We start from the raw sequence: 20,788 nt of genomic DNA on the forward strand, positions 1-20,788 counted from the left end.
CATTTTCTTTTCGATTAACCAGTCTTTAAACACTGCCATAGCCCATAGCATGTTCCATTTTTACTTCATGTCTGTCTTCTTCAATTTTGTCGATTTCTCTGTCGTTCCAGCTCTTTGTGTCTTTTAACCTCTCTTGCTGTTTCTGCGCTGTTTTCTTGTTCTCTTTTTCTCTCTCTTTTCTTTACTGGGGACAGTTCAGCCATTAACCATGAATCGAAAGTTTCGTGCTCTCCAGATATCTTAAAATGATTATTAGAAAAATCTTCCATGTTGTTTTCTGATGAAGTAACAGAAACGTTGGTGACGTTGGTAACGTTTTTTTGCTGGAGGGTGTCGCGAATGAGCTGACGTTAAATTTACTGACTTCTTTCTGCGAATTGATATGATTGGACATGGTCCTCCAGGGTCTATGATCAGAACTATGTCCATAGCAAAGCTCACTAATTTAACACTGGAAGCACACTACTAGGAGCAGCAAAGAAATAGTCCAGCACATAACCCCCTTATAAAATGTATGTAAAACTGACATTTTTACATTTCAGATTTTGTAAGGATTAAACAAACAAGATTTAGCATGTTAATTTATGGGCTTTAGAAGTGCTGGTAGGTGGATTTTGTTACCTTTTGGACAGAGCCAGTCTATTTGTTTTCCCCTGTTCAGTCTTTCTGTTAAGCTAAGCTTACCAGCTGCAGCCTGTAGCCTTCTATTTAACAGACAAATATGAGAGTGGTATTGATCTTACAGTCTAACTCTCTGCCTGAAAGTCTATAAGCATATTTCACAAAATGTCAAACTATTTCTTTAAAGATGAAGGTACAGGCCGTGTTCAGGTCTCACTTTAATGCCCATGCAGACCCATAAAATCTACAAACCTGATGGCTAAATGTAGAACATGGATACATTATTCATTGTATTTCAACAAGATCATGTTTCAAAAGCATAGTTCTTAAAATTCAATGTTTTATATGTTTTTTCTAAACTTCTCAAAGGCTCCCCCTCACTTTCAACATTTTCTTTTACATCATCTTTGTGTACTCGTTTACAAAATAAGTGCATTTTCATCTCTACTATTGCAATTAAAAGTGATCTATAAAACCCATGAACTTTTAGTAAGATTAAAGACTCCTGATGTTTACAAAGCATTGAGGATACCCGATGTACAAAGAGGGGGCATATTGATCATGGTATTGCACACAGGCACAAGTCATTTGTGGTATTTTATTAAATACAAAGCTTATTTTGGAGTTTAAATGAAGTCAGTTACTAAACCTAACCTCTACACAAGAATGCTGTTGTTTGCTCTGCTGCTTAGAGAAGTATACTTTTACTTTTAAACCACAGGGACTAATAGAGGCTTGAGTAAGAGACACTGAAGCCACCACCATGTAAGACCAGCCATTAACTCCACATTTAACCATGAAATGAAAGCTCAACAGGAGGCAACAGTTCACTGCAGGTCAGGATGCCCATGCTCTGCCTCTCCCCTTCTGCTCTCTTTTCCTCTCTGGCTCCTCATTGAGAGGCTTCATATAAATGTTTTACTCAGCCAAGTAAATCCAGCAGTGAGGGACATCAAAACCAGACAGTATCCACATTATTTTAAAACTTGACAGATGCATACACCCTATGTATAATGTATAGCAACATACACAAGCACAGAAGACATGAATAAATGTATACTATACCCTATGCATACTCTATATAGCAAGAGACACAAGCCCAGACATGAAGATGTGTACTGTACAAACATGTACTCAACACAACATCCCATACTTCTCGCTGACTCTGATTGACAATATTCCAGTCCAAACCCCTGTAGATATCATTTGCAGGTTCATGTGCCCACGCTGTCAAGTTCATGTTTGCCTGAAATAAGAAATGAGATGGGAGTCAACAGCAAAAAACAACACAGCAACAACTCTGTATACTCGGGGCAGCACTCTATCTGCCAACCCAGCTTTTGGCAACACACCTCTGCTCTAAGATGGCAGCACCAAGCCTGTGGTGCAGCAGAGTTCCCTGTGTGAAAGCTGATCAGACCCTCTCTCCATGTTGTGTTGTGTGACAGGACATCCGCTACTTTGAGGGTAGGCCAGTTTTTCCACTCGAGCCGGGGAAAGAGATAGAGAGAGGGGGAAAGAAAGTGTCTCCTGTTTGACTAATAATGATAAGTGATGATATTTAATTGTGAAGCACTTTAAAAGATGACCTAGACAAATTCCAGACTCCAGTTTGGATTATTGGCCTAAACTTTGAAGGCATGTGCACTTAAACTGTGCTGTTTAGCAGGTATAATGCTTAGCATGTTCATCATCTTAGTTTAGCGTGTTAGCATGCTAACATTCACTAATTAGTATTAAATACAAAGTTAATCTGAGGCTGATGTCAGCAGGTATATAGCAGGTATTTGGTCATAAAACAAAGAATTAGACAAATTCAAATTTTGACCTGATGATTACGTTAGAAGCCAGGGGATCACCAAAGTTATTACAGCTCATCCTGAGGGGACCATGAATGTGTCTTGAGACATTTCAATCAAATCCACAAATGTCAACCGCAAGGTGTGTTCAGACAGAAAGCGAAGCAAATTTCTGAAAATAGCCAGTGTACCAAGATATTTCAGTCTGGACCAAAGTGGCTGACACACCGGCATTGCCATCCCTAGAGCCATGCTGTTAGCGTGGGTAAAAATAATAGAAAACAATGAATATGACTGCTGTCTGAATACTAATATGGACCATAATGATACTGTTTGTTTTGTAGATTATATTTTCTGATGTCATAGGTCATGAATCAGCACTTCACTGTACCACACACAGACACAGGGCAGCCCGTGTGTGTGTTATTTTTTTTAACTCCACTCCTACGCACATCTCTGTGTCAGTGGAATCCGAGTTTGACACACTCAACTCAGGCCTGGCCGCCATGCCTTAGGGCTCCCAAACAAAAGCAATCCATGTCCATTTGAAATGTTATCCTGTTGACTGCACTACCACTATACTGCTTGGTCACCTCTTTCACTTGGCCTTCCATGAGAGTTATGAGAGGAGACTTGACAATATCCATCTCATCATGCACTAGTGGGGCTAGTGCTGCTTGGCACGACACTTGGCTTACAACTTGCCTCTTAGAGTAAGTCTATTCATCTTTATTTGATTCTATTATAACCATCATTTCTAGCATTTCTTCCTTCAAGGTCCTGCCCAAAAAGTGGCTTATGCCATCTAAGTACTACAGTGTCCACACACTCACAGCTGGCTGGACCATGTGGTCTGTGTGAGCCAGACTACTTATTAGCGATGTTCAGCGAAATCTGAAAGCTTAATGGCTTGTTGTGAATGTTCTTGCTTGGCTCAGCTTGCATAAGTGCTTGTGTTTAATTTTTCATACTGCATCCACTTGTTTGGGATGAACAGAAGGGGTCCATCACTAACATCTATTTGTTTTCATCAATGCTCAAAAACTTTTCATTAATATTACTTTTCCTCATTTAACTGACGCCTCATTGATGACATCTTCAGTTAAAAATGTAATGTGTGACCATGATATCTTTATGCACAGGTACACAACTGTGGTCATGACTTATTAATGTGTGTGACATGTTAGAACCAGATCAGTACGACACGGCCTTACTTGTCCTGTACATACACCTAGTGCATGACAGGATGTGTAATGTTAGCAAGCTATTATTTGTACAAATTCAGCATTTATGTTATATAACGGTACCATATATGCTTTTGTCTGCAACAGCTGTGGCATATAAGATTGCCCATTCACTGAGTCAGTCTGCTACCTGTGACTTTTCCTTCACAGTGATAAATGTAGTTAAACGCACAGCTGCTCTGCCTCTGGTCAATGACGAACAGGGAACAATATTTGAGGACTCCTTTTCATTGAACCTTTCCAACCTTTCATTGAATCTGTCTGTTATTTAGTTTTGATTGCAACCTTTGCTGTCTTTGTTATAAAGTTATAAAGTTACAAGAATATAAAGGCAATTCAAGTGGTCAGGAGATCTGAATACCATGTATGTACATTGTGTCTTTCTGGATACTGTCTGAGTATATACTGTAAATACACACAATGCAAGATTTGAGAGTCAACTACTGAGCAGACACCTTTAAATTGGCTCTCTATGGTTAATCTAGTACAGTTGACCACGAGCAGTAAGTTGAACTGACTAGTATTACGGGATCTAAAAAATTCAGACAACATTGTTATTACAAATAAATGTCTACTCTGCAAGTACTTCCTATAAGTGTGTGTATGCACATAACATTATTTAATTTTTAAGGTGTTAAACTTTTCCAAGTGCTGATTTAGGGAAAGAATTCTGGATAATTGATTATAAGGAAGAAGAAAATGATGTGGCCACCACTACAGTGCTAACAGAGGTTAGACAAATGGATGTGGGGATGCACACACTGACAATGAGAGAGAGCTTCAGCCGAAGCCCAGTCTGGGTTTAAGGTCAGTAGCAGCAAATGGTGATGATAAAACCTTTTGTTCAGAGCACACCCACACACACACACACAGCCACCTAAACCCCATCAGTGCAGTCAGTTGTACTGCTCAGACAGACACTATATAGACTATTTCTTTTATTTGTTTGTGTTTTTATTAATTTTGTTGTTGCTTTTGTTTTGAGTGGGGTTCAACAAATAATCTGTCTTGATGTAACAAAACATTTTTTATTTTTTTATTTTGGTTGTTCTGTTGCTGTTGCTGTAATGTGGAAAATAGAATACAACCAAGATTTAATTTATGTAATTTTAGGTTTATTCCTATTTTTTATTTTACTTTTTCAACTGATCTGACTGACAGCTTCAGAGGAGAAAACCAATAAGTCACATTTAATATTAAGAGAGACCTCAGTTTGCATGAATGCTACACAAATGAGTTTTGTGATTGCAAAATGTGCTTGTGATCATCACAACAGGTTTCATTCACAAGCTTACAAATAAACACTTATCTATCTAATTAGAATTTTAGCAATCATAACAGCTCTTTAAGTGACAAGTCTAATAACGTGTTAAGTGTTTTATTCTGTTGTTGGAACAAACAAATTTTTCTTCTTTTAGTGCAAGGCAATTATCCAAGGTTATTACATAAGAAAGAGTTACACTTATTAATGACTACTCATATCATACCATGTTGCACCAACTTGCCTACATCAATAATGCTAATGTGTCTATATAAACCGGTGCAGTTCTGTTTCAATTTTGTGTGCATTTGACCTTTCCTAATCATTGTATTCACTGTTTGCCTTTCTTTCCTGCACCACCCTGCCAGAAGCACCACTGCTGGGGGACTGAACCACTGGGCCTCAGTAGTGGTGGGCAAGTGCTTTTTCAGTTTTCACAGTTTACTGTATTTTTGTTGGAAATGAAATCACAGAAAATATACTTTATTGAACTTTAAACTCCCAGTGTCTAGCTGTCAGGCAGTTGGGTCTATTTAGGTCATTTCAGAGACAAAGAAGTAGAGTTTTAAATGACGTGCAATCTTTGAGCACATTGTGGTTTAGTGGCACGGATGATGCAAGGAAGTCAAATGAAATGAGAGATTCATGGGGAATTTTTCTTCAGGTTGGATCAACTACAAAATGAACAACCCTCTCCACCAGACACAGTGAAATATTTAATCTCTGATGTATAATTGACCTTCTGTTAAATATATTTTTGCCTTGCAAAATCCCATAACTGCTCAGCTCTTCTTGAGTTTTGTAAAGCCAATTCATGCCCTGGTTCGGAATCCTCTCTGGTCTGAATATTTGGCATCCTTGGCCTCAATGCAAAGTTGGTGACATATACTTTGTAACGCATGTTTTCAATCAGTTGGCAGGAATTTGATGGCCCACAGAAAAGGCTTTTATCTTGTGTACGCAGAAGAAAGTGCAATTAAAGGAAAGAAAGAAATAGACTATAATACCTTACTCCAGACTACATGGAGCTAAGTATTCTGTTAAGGCAAAAACTAAACCTCCACAGCTTCACCAGTTTGTTCCATGAATGTAATTACTTTTGCTTCCAGACTAATATTGTCTTTAACACATTTAGAAAAAGCATGTTCCTCAAGCAAAACCTCATTTCCATCATTCTTCAATGTGTTTTCTGACTGGTTCTCATTCTTCTTGTCAACAGTGTGCTACTGGAAGCCTATCCCAAGGCTCTCAGCAGAGGCAAGGCTTATTCAATGCAATGAGACTTGTTTTTCATACTATGTTGCCCAGTAAACACAATCAAAGATTTATGAGCGTTTTATGCAAGGCATCAGACGGACCCCTGTCCGTGGCTGGACTGGGGATATAATTTTCCTCTCCTTACCCGATCCGACCCCCTCCTGCTCTGGGCACTGGCTAAAAGCGATGTTGCCTTGTTAGTTCGCTGCAAGAGAAGTCAGCAGGTCACCATGGCTGACAACATACCTTTGAACTTGTATACCCTCTCTCTTTCTTCCTCTCTTTTTATTTTCTATCCTTGCATCTACGACCACTTCGATCTTTATTTTTCATCATCTTATTTCTCCATTTAGCTCCCTCCATGGCTGTTTTGGCCTCTAATCAAAAGGTAGATACATTTATGACCGTGCTATTAAAGTCTATCTTCCAACATCCAACATGTTAGCATGTAACAGAACAGTAATGTTCCAATTTAATGATCTGCCCAACAGCCTTAACCCATATCATTTAGCTACTTAACTCCATAACTGATATCAGCCACCTCCGGAAAGTGGCTGAAGAGACTTTATGTTTTTTTGGCACAGCTCCTCTGAGTCCAACACGCTTCAATCCACCCCTCTCTGTTGGGCCAAAGTTGATACAGAGCCATCAATTCCATTAAGCACTGGCCTGATACACGAAACTAAAGCTCCCCTTTAGAACAGGTCTCTGAACCCGATAAGAGTTGGCAAGGAAATAGACTGAGTTGTAATTCATGATATGTCACCGTCTCAAAGTTTCCCTGCCCACCTTCTCCCCATAGATAACTCCAGACAGTTCTACTTTGTGACTTAATTACAGACTATGGCAAGTGTGAGATAAAGTCATCTTTTACAGGGGGGATTTAGTTTGTTCTAGACTTAAAGCACAAAAATAGGAGGTCTGAGCAAATATTGAATATACCCATTGATTTCTTCAATTGTTGTAATAAAAAATATACGAGCACCTTCTCTATTATTTCCTTTATGATTTTCTTGGTTCCTCATCAACTAACCTGATAAAGAAGGCGGCTTATTTTCTTACAATGCCACACTGATCCGAGTCTGTGTCTTAATTAGTGTCTGTCTTTGTGAAGAAGAGCATATCCAGTGCATTCAAACATTCCAAAGAGCCTCTTTGCCAATGTGCACATGCCCTCCTGCCAGTACACAGGTGTATAATCATGCATGACCTTGTTCTGTATGAGTTCAAAATATGTTTTACATTGCAGCAGATGTGGAACACCTTATAATACTGGCAGACAAAGACCCACAGCAGGTTGCCTAGCTCAGTCTAATACAGGCCCGGTTCTATGAGCGTGCAAAAGCATGCATTGCACCCTCAGTTAAAATTTGAATAATTAATAATCTAATAACAAATGATAATAATGTAAAAAATAAAATACTATTGTAATGACACTTAGCTATTCGCTAAACAGTAATTAAATAAAGTATGTGCATTGGTTGTATGGGCATCACTGTCATACGGGTGCCGACATGCTGACATGCTGTATTCACTTACTACTGTTAATCACTTGCATAACCTCTCAAAACCAACATGGAAAAATGTAGTAATGTTCCCTCAGAGCATACTTGTCACAGTTTTGTTGCTAAATGATATTAAAAACAAGCTGTAAAACAACCTGTTTCATGTACCTGAAGGTGCCTTCTATGTGATGGGTTTTTTCCAATTTCATACTGTGTTGAATGTGTTGAATGTGTTTAGAATATGGATTCACCTGCTCATGTCTTCTCAAGTGTCACCTGGTGGTTGCTTATGCATATTCATATGTATGCTAAAAATGGCTGTCAACAATACCAAACTAGTATAAGTATAAAAGCCACAAGGAATGCCTGAATAATGTGTTGTAATGACAAAGTACTGGTCATAGTGAGTTAGTTGATCTGAGATGGACATTGCAAAATGTGTTTATTCTGGTCCAAAGACTGAAATGAGTACTGGATATAACCTGGAATGTAATTTCAAGACATACGATGCTTTTGACGAACCATTGCAAATAAAGCAAACTGTTGCTGAAACGTAACAACGTGTTGTATTCACTGACTACTGTCCACAACTTTTTCCAGCTGTGTTCCAGCATAATATGTTCATCGGGGACCACGCTCAGGACCCAAAACACCTACGCTATTTTTCATTGCTGTTGCCGGCCTGCGCTGTAGCTACTGCTGCACTCACACTATATTACAGATGCACCTTAAGTCATTTTGTTCTGGAACCAGGCCTGACCTAATATAAAATTAGAAAATAGATTCAGAAAATACCTCAGAAACCTTAAGAATCTACAGCCATGCTAGTCACTTTCTGAGGCTGTACTTTGGTGCAGCATAGCTCTCAGCTAAATGCTAATTTCAGCAGATCCACACAGACAATGCTAACTTATTGATTAGCAGGTAAAATACAATATACGCCATCTGGGTTTAGTGAGTTAGCATAGTAACAATAGCTAATTAGCACTAAACATAAACAAAAATATTGGATACATAAAAATTTTGACCTGGTGGCGCTAGATAAAATGTTACGGAATCACCAATGTGTTTATAATTCATCCTCAAGGGAACATGACTGCCTGTAGCAAATTTCATTGCAATCCATTAAAATAGTTGTCAAGATATTTCACTCAAAACCACAAAGGTCAACATCATGGTGGTGCCAGCAGAAACGTCAGAAATGTCAGTAGGATTTATCGCCTGGGGACCATGAATGTCAAAATTTATGACAATCCATGTTATAGTTGTTGATAAATTATTTAGTCTGGTCCAAAGTGGTGGACCGATTAAGTCATGCCAGTAGTGTAGCTAACAATCAGTCCACAGCTGAAACACCAAAACATAGAAGAGACATTAAAAAAAGACAGGAAACACAGGTGAAACAAAGTGTACTAAAACCCAGATCAACAGCAAATCCAGTTGCTGTCTTAGTAAGTAAAACCTGCTTCTTAACTGACCCTCGTAATAAGATCCTCATAATAAAGGTGGATAAAGGAATTATTTCAGCCAGGATAGACTTTAGAGTGGACGTCTGCTAAAAGAGAGAGAACGTTCTCCTAGTAAAGCCCTGAGAAGCAGAAGAAGTCCCAAATTCCCCAAATTGTTCTGTACCACAACTGTGTCGTCTTTTAAAAGCAAGCTTAAGACCTACCTGTTCTATATGTCTGTCTGTCTGTCTGTCTGTCTGTCTCTCTCTCTCTCTCTCTCTCTCTCTCTCACACACACACACACTCTTTTTGGGTATATGTGGGTGAATTTGTTTTTCTTTTAATATGTATTTAAATATGGATTCATGTCTTATTTTATTTTGTTCATATTTGTTGTGTGTGAAGCACATTGAGCTTGTATGTATACATATATATGCTATATAAATAAATCTGACTTGACTTGAGTTACTAAAATCACACTGTTGCCTACTTTAAGCATGAATAATATATCTTTGACTGTAAAGCACTTCACTTTGCAATATCTTAGATTTCCAGTTCTCTTATCCTCTAAAGGGTTTATATGCAGTCATGAATGCCAAGGGATCATTAGGAACAACATTAGATTTCTAGTATATATGCCAACTAAAATGGCTTTCTCTGTGTTCTTGAATACGTTTATCCTAAAGAACAATTTCCTCTTTACAGTAATTGGTGAGAAAGTTCAAAAAGAAAGATTCAATAATACTAGCAAATACATATTCCAGGAGGTTGATCATACTGAAACAAGTACATGAGATTGCAAGAGTCTGACTAACAGAACTGCCTTTTTTCCCCATTCCAAAAATAAAAAGCTTTCTTTTTCCCTTATGGGAAGGCTACAGTCCAAAGAAATGATAATAGTCTGCATGAATACACAGGAAGTTGAAAACTTGAGTGTGGAAATGCTGTGTTTGTGTGATATTATGTTGTAAGATTCGCAGTCAGTCTCTAGATGCATTTAGAAAGAAAAAAAAAACTTGGAGCTGGATGTGGTACACAGTGTTCCCAGTGCACTCTACAGAAGCATGTTTGATATTCTAGTTGTTTGTGCTTGTGTACAGATTGGTCTGTTGGACAGACAAAATGTGTTACTGCAGAACTTAAATTTGTAATGATGTAACCCTTTTATAACTTGACTCACAATAGAGAGCCATCACTTTATTTTTTAGTGCATATGTCAGCGACCCCATGTCAAGGTGTTGTTTCCTAATTTTCCCAACAAAATATTTGCTTGAATTTGCCAAGAAAGTTTACTAAAAATTTAGATGTTGTTCTTAAGGTAACCAAATTAAAATACAAAAAGCAAAATACTGTCACAAGGCTCAGCTTCCAGTAGCTCATTATAGCAGTAATTATGTCAGTAAACAAATTCATAGTTGGATGAGAATGGACAGCAAATAAACAGTGTCCAAGTTCTTCAAATGTTGTCCCTCAACAGCATCATCTTGCATTTAGAGTTTTGGGTCAGACATACTTTCCCAGCCCCTTTTTGCAGATGGTGATTAAATCTTTAATTGTCATGGGGAGGCGGGACTGCAGAGCAGGGAGAGGAAAAACTGGCAAACAGATTTTTAATTATGGCCCACTAAATTAAGAAACCCAGATTCAGTCCCATATCTCCGGCTGATCTATTCCTCTCTCCCTCATTCACGCTCTCTCTCTCCCCACTCCAGTGCCCCATGGCTCTGATTGTATTACTCATTCAGAGAGATCATCCGTCATTTCCAGTTGCCGTACAACATGGCAGCATATCAGAACAGCCCAAGAATGAGAGAGGGAGGGACGGAGAGATAAAGGGTGAGGGAAATTGGAAATGGCCAAGAAGGAGCAAAAATTAAATTCAGATCTGACAATTCCTGCACTGTTGCATCCTCCAAAAATTCTTAGTTAGATGAGGAGAGTCTTCCAAGAACCGGCAAAATAATTAACAATTTCTTTGGAAAGATGATTAAAAGCTAGTTAAAGTTCACATACACTACAAACAAAACACATCCTTGTTATCACTTATTATGGCAAAAAAGTAATTCTAATACTCTGGACACCGCGCTTCACTTGTTTAAGAGTCCATGACCATAAATTAAGACTTTGGAGTTTGAAATGTGACACAAGGCAGAATTCCACAGTGGATATTGTGAACATCCTTTGTGCCTCACAGCCCCACAGGCCAGATATAATTATTGGATATCACACTGCTCTCAACATGTCTGAAATGCAAATGCCTCCACAGACATAAAGATTGTACCCAGATAATATCGTTCTCCATGTCCATCTGTCTGTCTGTCTGTGTACATGTGTGGGTGAGTTTGTATGCCAAGTCTGGACATACAATATCAACATGTACTGTAAGCATCCATCAGGCATACATTTATTTGTCTTGTGTCTTTGTCTTTATTTGCTGCCTTGACTGTGTGAAGCCACGTCTGTCAAGAGATCAGAGCATTCACTATAATCCAGCACACACACACACACACACACACACACACACACACACACACACACACAAAATACAGAATGGCATCGATGTCTCTGGGACATCATAAGAGTGTAGCAGCATTGGAAGTGACATTTTGTGTGTGGTTGAGAAAATGACTGTGTGTGTGTGTGTGTGTGTGTGTGTGTGTGTGTGTGTGTGTAGGTGGAGGAGACTGTCCTCCCATGAATAACTACAGCATCAGTCCAGATGTGAGGGCCTCAAAACGCTGTTAAGTTTACGTTCAGGTGACAGAGCCCTCTAGGGACTGATGGAATTATGACGAGAGGAAAGGAGGAAGTCAGGTGACCTTTCTGCCAGTAAGCCTTTAGGAAGTCAGGTGACGTTGTGTGTAAAGTCCTGGTAGGGAGGATGGATGGGTCAAAAACAGGACTTCACCCAATAGGCCGCTGTTCTGGTGCCGTGTGAAACCAAAAGTCAACGTTGACTTCTAAACCTAACCAAGTAGTTTTGGTGCCTAAACCTAACCAAAATGCAACCGTTAACCAGGTCGGTAGGTAGAACTTGTAAAATTAACAAAGTCACTGAACGAGGAAGTGACTTCCTAACTGAAGACCCGCCTTGATGAGAGGACTGACAGATTGCATTTTCATTTTAACACCAAAAGAGCATGGTGCCGTTTTCGTTTTCATTTTCAATTTTTTAGAAAATTACCTTTTATTTTAATTGTGACTTAAATAATGCTTGCACTAATGGAAAATTAGTCTGCATTGTTAAAATTGCATTTTAATTTTGATTTAACAATTGAATAGTGTCCACTGTAAAGCAGGTTAAGTCTTTGAAAATGAAATCAGTCATTTTCATTTTCAAATTGTTAGATATTTTCATTTTCATTTTGATATAAACATGGCTTGCATAAATGGAAAATCAGGTTACTTTGTTTATATTGCATTTTAATTTACAAATTTGAATTAACATTTGAATATTGTCCATCGTACAGCGGGGTATGACTTTGAAAATGAAATGTCAAACAGCTTTTCCATTTTGATTTTAATATGGTCATAGAACGCCCATACGAGTATGTGAAAATTAATTATTTAATTTTCATTTTCATTTATACTCAAATCACACATACATATGTGGAAAATTATAATGCTATTGTGGAGTTACATTTTCATTTTCAAGTTTACATTATCATTTTAATAGTCCCCTATATGCTTCCACTTTATCCATTTAGTGGCTTGCATGCACCGGGAACAACAGTGTATCAATATTTAAAACTTATTGTAGTCTTTTTCAGTATAAGAAGTGATAGGGTAAAAAAAAAAGTACGTAATTTGGAAGGCAATCAAAAAGTATTTTTATAAGAACAGAATAACAATGAACTGAGTATCTGCTACAACACTTTCATTTTCTGATTGGACAATGACAAGTCCACAAAGACAGTAAAACAAAAATTCTCCATTTTGTAGCTGCCAGGGAGAGTGAACCTTGGTGAGGGGAGTGAAATGTTGTTTTAAACAGGCAGAGTGAGGACAGCCTGCCACAGAGTTTGGGTCATCAGTGTGGTCATTAAGCAGACTGTAATGGGCCATGAGAGAGGCTGTTCTGCTCTGGCGCTGGGCCGGCCGACCTGTGGATCACACCAACATTATCAGCCGACGGATCGCACCATTATGTCCTTGATGGAGGGGAACTCTGGATGTGTCTGGAGGAGACCGAAAATGGTTGAAGTATGCTGAAAATCTGTAGACACACCACAAGCAGATGTTGGAGTGGGCACATATGCAGAAACGCACATTCACATGAATTATGCAGACATCGTCATTATGGAGTTTTGGGTGAATATTCATATTCATGAGTCTACATTTTAGGAAATTTTTTTCACCTCTTGCTAACGTTTTTTTTTTTAGAAATGGTGGCATCTGGCACCAGCAACCGGTCTCCACTCCACTTTGAACTGCACCTGTGTTCTTCAATGAAATCACCTCCCTTTTTTTTCTATTATTATATTTCATACAGGAAAGCTAAAGGTCAGAGACATACAGACATCTGCATGCAGCAGGGAAAGTTGAACGTGAGGGTTCGCGAAGGAGGCCAACACAAAGATGGTGAGTGAGAGGATGACAGAAATGCATTCACCGCTACAAACACTAATCACAGTAAATGTCACCCCAGCCACTCACTCCTGCCACTCCTTCCATATTTATTTCATTTCCTGCCACAGACTTGTCTGTCCGGGTGACTTCCTGACAAAATGAAATGTGTTTCTTTTGTCTGGATGGCTAATGAGGCAGTTTTCATAAGAAGTTGAGGAATAAAAAAAAAACTAGAAAATCGTAGCTACATGATAAACCATGAAAAGAAATGAACCAGCACCCCTGATCTGTGGCAATCTTTATTCCAGCATTCTCCATCAGCTCATTATTTCTTTATCCTGTGTTAGGTTTCTCCTGAAATATAGTGTCTGAGGACAGAGCATACATAGGTTTTCATGTTTTAAATAAATCAAATGAATACAAAGCACTTTCTTCATTGATATCCATATAGGAGAAACAAAAAGTGATGTTTTTGTGGACACAGCTTGAAAACACACCATCCAAAAACCCTTGAAGTTATCTCTCGTCCATTGGTCGACGTTTTTCATGGCCGAGCATGTAGCCAGCAGACACTGCAACACTCATTAATCTTAGAGTGACTTTACTGATGGGAGTTGGGGAATTGCAGCCTGTTATGTCTCTCTCCACATCTACTGAGTGTTCAGTCCCGCTGCCAGCAGTGGTCCGAAGAAGCAAAGAGGAGTGCGGTCTCGATGGAGAGGGATGTGGGCAGCATAAGCTCACAGCAGCTCTAGGACAACCCTCACACAGCACGGCAGTTGGCCAGACAAACTGTGCTGAGAGTCAAACTCACTCAGCTCGCTGGTGGAGTTCACTGATTTTCGTAGCCTGTGTGAGAGACTCCACATTTGGTGTGGAGGTGGTGTGCGCGCGGGGGGGGGGGCATCTCTTTTCAAAATTCAGAGTATCAAAAGAAGGTTGATTTCACAGTTTGGGATTATGGGTTATTCTCATTTCAACCTACCCTCCCTCATGCAATCTTCATCTGTTTTCCTCTTTGTCTCTTATTAGGCTTTCACAGAGCGCACACTAAATGTTTTATTTGCCAGCCAACCAATCAGAGCAGGATGTCTGGACATACCACTAATTGTAGTCAGTTGGCCAACTCTTCAGCTGGTTGCCAACAGAAATTGAGTTAGAATGGCAAAATTCTCAACACCACAAGAAATACCTCCAATTAGGACCTTCAAACACAAGACAGCATGTAAAATCAAAGAAATATGCAGGGTCCACTATACCACCCAAAAAAGGAATCTTACAAATCTTGCTAGAGTTCTACTTGTACATGGAAAATATGTCCCATAGCCTATTTCAAGGTATAGCCCATATTCCAAGCTTGCCATTGATCTAAAAATGCATTATATTTTACATACACGGATCATAATGGATTCAACATTAATTTGTTTTCATTTATTTTAAAAGTAAATTAATTTAAAACAATATATATATGATATAATAAGCTATCCACATTAATATTATATGGGAGACCAGAATTCATCATGCATGTTTTTGTAGTATTCAGTCACAGTGATTTATTTGTATGTCAGCAGCAGAGACGTTCAGAGGTGAAGCGGTCTTATTCCAGTGCAGTCTCACCATGCCCTTTTATTCTGACCTTTTGTCCAATCCATCAATTACCTTGCTGTTTTTTAACTCATTTATACTGAACTAGAAAGAACATAATGCAGCGCAGTGCATGCACATACAAACACACATTGTTGGATGCAGGTACTGTATACACATGCACCTATACGCATTCTTACACACAATGATTAATGATCAGCCTTAAGTGGGTTCACTCCTCTAAAGGCTGCTGTTCAAGCCAGGACTGATTTCCCCCGCGTGACTAGAGTACTTTTATGCACGTGTGCAAACACACATTCATGAGGATACCTGTAAGGATGCAAGTCTGCCAAAAACAGCAATGCTGTACTCAAAATGTTAAACTTACTCTAGCGTTAAACATGGTAGAATAACTTGAACTTTGATTGAAATATTATTTGACATCAGTGAGCAACAAGTTACATTTAAAAAGATTGTCTGACAGACCGAATTTGGAACATAACCATGTTATGTTCTTAAAATTTTAATACATGTACAGAAATAATGCATCATTACACAGAAAACAGATTTGTCTCATGCATAGGTTAGTAAACATTCAACATGCATGCAAATATTTTATCCTGCTGAAGTAAATGTCTAAAAGATGAGACCAAATAGTAAGTATGTAACTGTCTTCAACTGAGACGGTGTAGTCCCTCATTCGTCCAGGAATGTTCCATCGTAGAAACTGAGTAAACTTAGTAAATCTGTATCTACTGTGTCTACTGTAAATAAAGAAATAGTTAGTTTTTGGAATTTGGCTTTCTTACCAAGAGTTAGATGAGAAGATCAATACCACTCTAATGACTGTAAGCTAACTATGAAGCTACAGCCAGCAGCCGATTAGTTTAGCTTAGTATAAAGCTGGAAACAGGGGGAAACAGCTAGCCTGGCTTTGTCCACAGTTACTTCCTAGAGTCCAAGAAACAGGAAACTTAGTTACTAGAAAAGAAACAGAAACTTAATTAGTGAGCTTTAGAGGTGCTGATGGCATGTTTTTAACCTTTTGACAGAACCAGGCAAGCTGTTCCCCCTGCTTCCAGTCTTTATGCTAGTTAACCTAACAGGCTGTAGCTTCATATTTAGCACATGGGAAGAAGAAGGGTGTCAATCTTCTCATCTAACTCTTACCAATTTTCCCAAAACGACTACTTCTTTAAGTCAATACTCCTTTATAGGGGATCACATTTTACAGATGCCTGTAAATTAATTTTAAAAGAAAAGAATACTGTTGATATGGCATACAAATGATAAATAGGAACTTTGGCCTCTTTTTTCCTTCTGTTGGATTTTTTGTTTTAATTCTGTCTGTATCTCCACCTGTCAATAGTTACTGATGCCTGTAATACAACAGCCAGTCGTAGCAAAGAACCCTCTTAGACAAGGGACGTCTGGCGCAAAATCATTTGTCCAGATGTCCTGTGTGAATACAGCAGCATCTTTGTCCCTCACTCTCCCAAAGCATGTGGGATGTCAAATGCCTGAAAAACGTGTATAATTTGAATCAACGGATTGATAAAGGCAAATGCTGAGATGGGAACTACTGCACAATAGATCCTGTCAGTTAAATATGAAGCATATACAACAAACCAAGGTCAGTTGTGTAACATCAAAATTATATTTCACACCTCCCCTTATAGAAGAGCTTCCCTTTTGATTAATCACACTATTCAGGTTCATCACAACCTCACTATTATTGAGTAAACTGTTTTCCCAGAAAGGACATTTAGCTATGGAATTTCTCATTAATGCATTGCTTTGACCCTTGGTGGTGAGGGTGAGTGTGATTTGTGTACAATGTGTTAGGCCATTGCTCATGTACTGTAATACAAACATGACAATAAATAGCTAAATTAAGGCCACTTAATGTACATGTAAATACAGATATAGGGAAATCCATGGCAGCTTGCCATGACCCACAGTCTGTAAGTGAACCTTTGGAAAGTCTCGTTGAGAAAGCCATTAACTGAGCTATGATGCTTGTCACCCTGCATTTGATCAATTCTCGGATGTTAAAGCCTCTTTTAAAATGTCACATCTACTTAATATCATATTATCCACCAGATAGAGTCCAGGCCTTTAAGGTTTTTCATGCCTTTTAAAGTGGATGAAATTCTTTCTCTCATGAAAATATGCAGGCAAATGTCACCAGAATGGTAATTTGTACAATTGAACATCAAAGACTTCATGCCATTATAAATGTCCTTTTCAAATACTATATGAATGAATAAATTTTGTGTGTAACCCAGGTCACTAACAAGTAAAATGTAAATAGGTTAAATCTGGAAAAAAACTGGTAGCCAATTGGAGTGGCCTCTGTGTTGCATACAGGTAGCAGGTGCTACGCATTAGTTAGATGAATGGTGCTACCGCAGGGAAAAGAGCTGCTGCAGATGTCCACCAAGCCGACGTTATCCATGAAAACCTATTGAATGAAAGCTCCGAATGCCCGAATTGGTCAGATATTTTTCTTGAGTATGAAGCAACTTCAATTGGAGAGCTATCCCATGAGACCTGGAGCCTAATCTTCGAGGAACAAGAATCAAGCTCAGCAACAATCATCATTTTCCTGCCAGGGCAGTAGGATACACTGCAGCCAGAGACTCGCGCCATTCATTCATATCCTCAACTCACTGACACACACTTTTCCCAGCACACTCCCATTTCCTTCTGACTTAAACCCTAATTGATAATTACCAATTGGACCAATTCCTTGGACTGCCTTCCCTGTGCTGGTGAATGAACCAAGAGACACGGATAATAATAATAATAATAATAATAATAATAATAATAATTGTGTTGTTTAGTGAAGGGGTCATTCCCATCTTCATATATACTGATTCCTCAAGTGTTTTGATTGGTTGTTTCTGTGTAGATTTAATGTTGGGTTTGTTGTGTAATAATTGTTGTTGCGGTGAATGGATCCAAATCACCTAGTTAAATCAGTGGTTCTCAGACTTTTTCTGTCATCCCCCCCCCTTCAGAAGCTGAAAAAAGTTCATGCCCACTACCACACATAAACAGATTGAATATCAATCATTAACAATATTGGGGGAGCAACAAATAAAAAAAGGTTGAAAAGTTGAATTTGATTGAAATAAAAGAAATGATTCAGGTCAGCACGATAGCATCAGCAAACTCTATTTTTTTTTTATTTCCCTACCTATCATGTTCATTCAACTTAGTTCCACTCCATAGTTTTCCATTGGTCCTGCAGTGTCTCTATACCGCCCCCCAGTTTGAGAACAACCTAACCACAAAAAGAGAAATCCTTTAAGACACACACACACTCACACTGAGACACAAGCACTGTGTGGAAAAAAGGGGTTATTGAGAGTGGATATCCTAAGTGTAATTTTGTATGGCCAGTGTTGATGTCTGTTATGCTTTATTTCCTAAATACATGGTACCTTTTCCCAACTCTCATTAAATATTTTCATCAGTGTAATTGCTCCTCCTTTTTCCATAGCCTGCATCCTCTGATCATTCTAGTCCACAGGATAATGTTTAGCTATCATACATGCTGCAGATACACACAGGTATGATACATGTGTTTTTGCCTTTACATTTCATCCTAGATAGTAAACATTTTGGTTTGCAAATTGTGTGTGACAGAAAATATATAGAACCTTCTGTCATTCAGCTAAAGATGTGTGGGATATGCCACACAACGTACAAAGATACAGTATTATGGTTTTTGCTGCTGTTATTTTATTAATACTTGAAACTAGATGGCTTAACACTAGAGGGCTCACATGCATTGCCATACAGTAGAGCTCCTCTTTGTTCAAGCACTTGGGGAGAGTGGGGGTGGGGGTGGGGTGGGGTGTGTGTGTGTGTGTGTGTGTGTGTGTGTGTGTGTGTGTGTGTGTGTGTGTGTGTATCTCACAGATGACTGTCCAATGTATTATTGACTATGCTTTATTGTGCCGAAACATCCCTTTTATAGCCACGGACAGAATGTAGATGGAATGTAACATCTGAATTAATAAGTAACACTGCATCATGTCTCATGACACCAGAGTGCAAATTGAGGACAGTGCGAAGTCAGACTGAGGATTTTCAGAAATTTAGATGAATATAGAAGGAAGGAGGTGTGTGTGTGTGTGTGTGTGTGTGTGTGTGTGTGTGTGTGTGTATGGGAGAAAGAGAAGAACACTAATATGTGACTATGTCTGCGTGTGTGCATCCTCGTGTTTCCTGATGTCCAAATCTTGTAAAGTTTGTGTTTTTTAGTGTGCACACTCTATCACACTGCTGAGTCAATCTTACACAGTAGCAGTGCATGTGTAAGCCTATGCCAACCAAGCAGCTGGTCTCCCCTGTGGGAGTCATTAGCAGTGAAGCTCATCCTTTTGTCACACACTCCAGTGTCTGTCCCTCACCTCTCAGCGCAACCTTGGGGCCCATCATGTTCCCCCTGTACACCTGGCTTTGCTTCCTTCTTCGCTCCGACTCCAAGGCTCCTCTGGCTGGCTGCTCCCATAGAAACTGAGCTAGATAAATAGAAAGAAGGGGACAGGGGGTGAATGAGCAAGAAAGAGACAGGGTGTAAGAAAAGGAACACAGATAGGGAAGGGGAGGAGGAAGAGAATGAGGTATGTTAGCTCTCAACAACCTATTATCAGAATCCTGGAGGATGCTTCTACCTCCCCATACATACCTCTCCCTGTACAGTTAGAGACAAAAAGAGAGCTCACTCTCACTTTATTCCTCTGCACCAGTTCCCATGTTATTTCCTTAAATCCCTCACCTCCCTCATCCATCCAGCCATCCAGCCGGCAAGTCCGACTGCCTGCTTGCCTGCCTTCGCTCGCTGCCTCTCTGCAGTCATACCACAGGGAGAGTCGGTTATATGAAAGCCTCTTCTTCTCCCCTAATCTCAGCGTGGCAGAGAGGCTGGAGCTGGCGTCGCTTCAGATACACAACAGACCCCCAATCGCTTGCCTCTGCCCAGAAAAATCTCTACTTATAGTTACCACTGACAGTATGCCAACACACGCTCCACACCAGCCCAACAAGCCCCAGTGCTTGTCTCCTTTATGGCTCAGCTCTGACCCTACTCAACCTTGCATGTACTTATTAAGATGTGAATTCAAATTGTTTGTCTGGCCTCCCTTCAGCGTTTGTGAAATAGATATTTGAAAATGCATTAGGGTGCTAAGAGGTGGACTGAAGAGAAGACAGGGAGTAAGCAGGTGGCTGGGTTTAGGGATGAGTGCTGTTCCAGGAATTCAATAGTTCTCCAGTGGACATGTCCCCTGCCTTATACATCAGACAGAAAATAAAGTGCAATTGATCTCTGGGGCAGATAGTTTGAGAGAAAAAATACATATTTCCTGTCAGGCAGCTGACTTGGAAATGCTGTTGTCATGGCCCTGAATTGCAGAAAATGAACTTGATTTCTAGGCTTGCCTGCCTGTCATACACTGTATCCACTGTACTCACCTGGGATGGTTTA

General features: G+C 39.3%; 1 long non-coding RNA gene across 1 annotated transcript; it reads right to left on the reverse strand.

Moving 5' to 3' along the window:
• Nucleotides 1–12,786: 12,786 nt before the first annotated feature.
• On the reverse strand, nt 12,787–20,144 carry LOC122864474. The gene is made up of 3 exons (XR_006375229.1): nt 20,081–20,144; nt 19,713–19,823; nt 12,787–13,351 (listed from the first exon to the last, which is right to left on the reverse strand). It is a non-coding gene; the product is annotated as an uncharacterized LOC122864474 (long non-coding RNA).
• Between the last annotated feature and the right edge of the window lie 644 nt (nt 20,145–20,788).

The sequence above is a fragment of the Siniperca chuatsi genome, linkage group LG17 (genome assembly GCF_020085105.1).
Source record: "Siniperca chuatsi isolate FFG_IHB_CAS linkage group LG17, ASM2008510v1, whole genome shotgun sequence".
NCBI lineage: Eukaryota > Metazoa > Chordata > Actinopteri > Centrarchiformes > Sinipercidae > Siniperca > Siniperca chuatsi.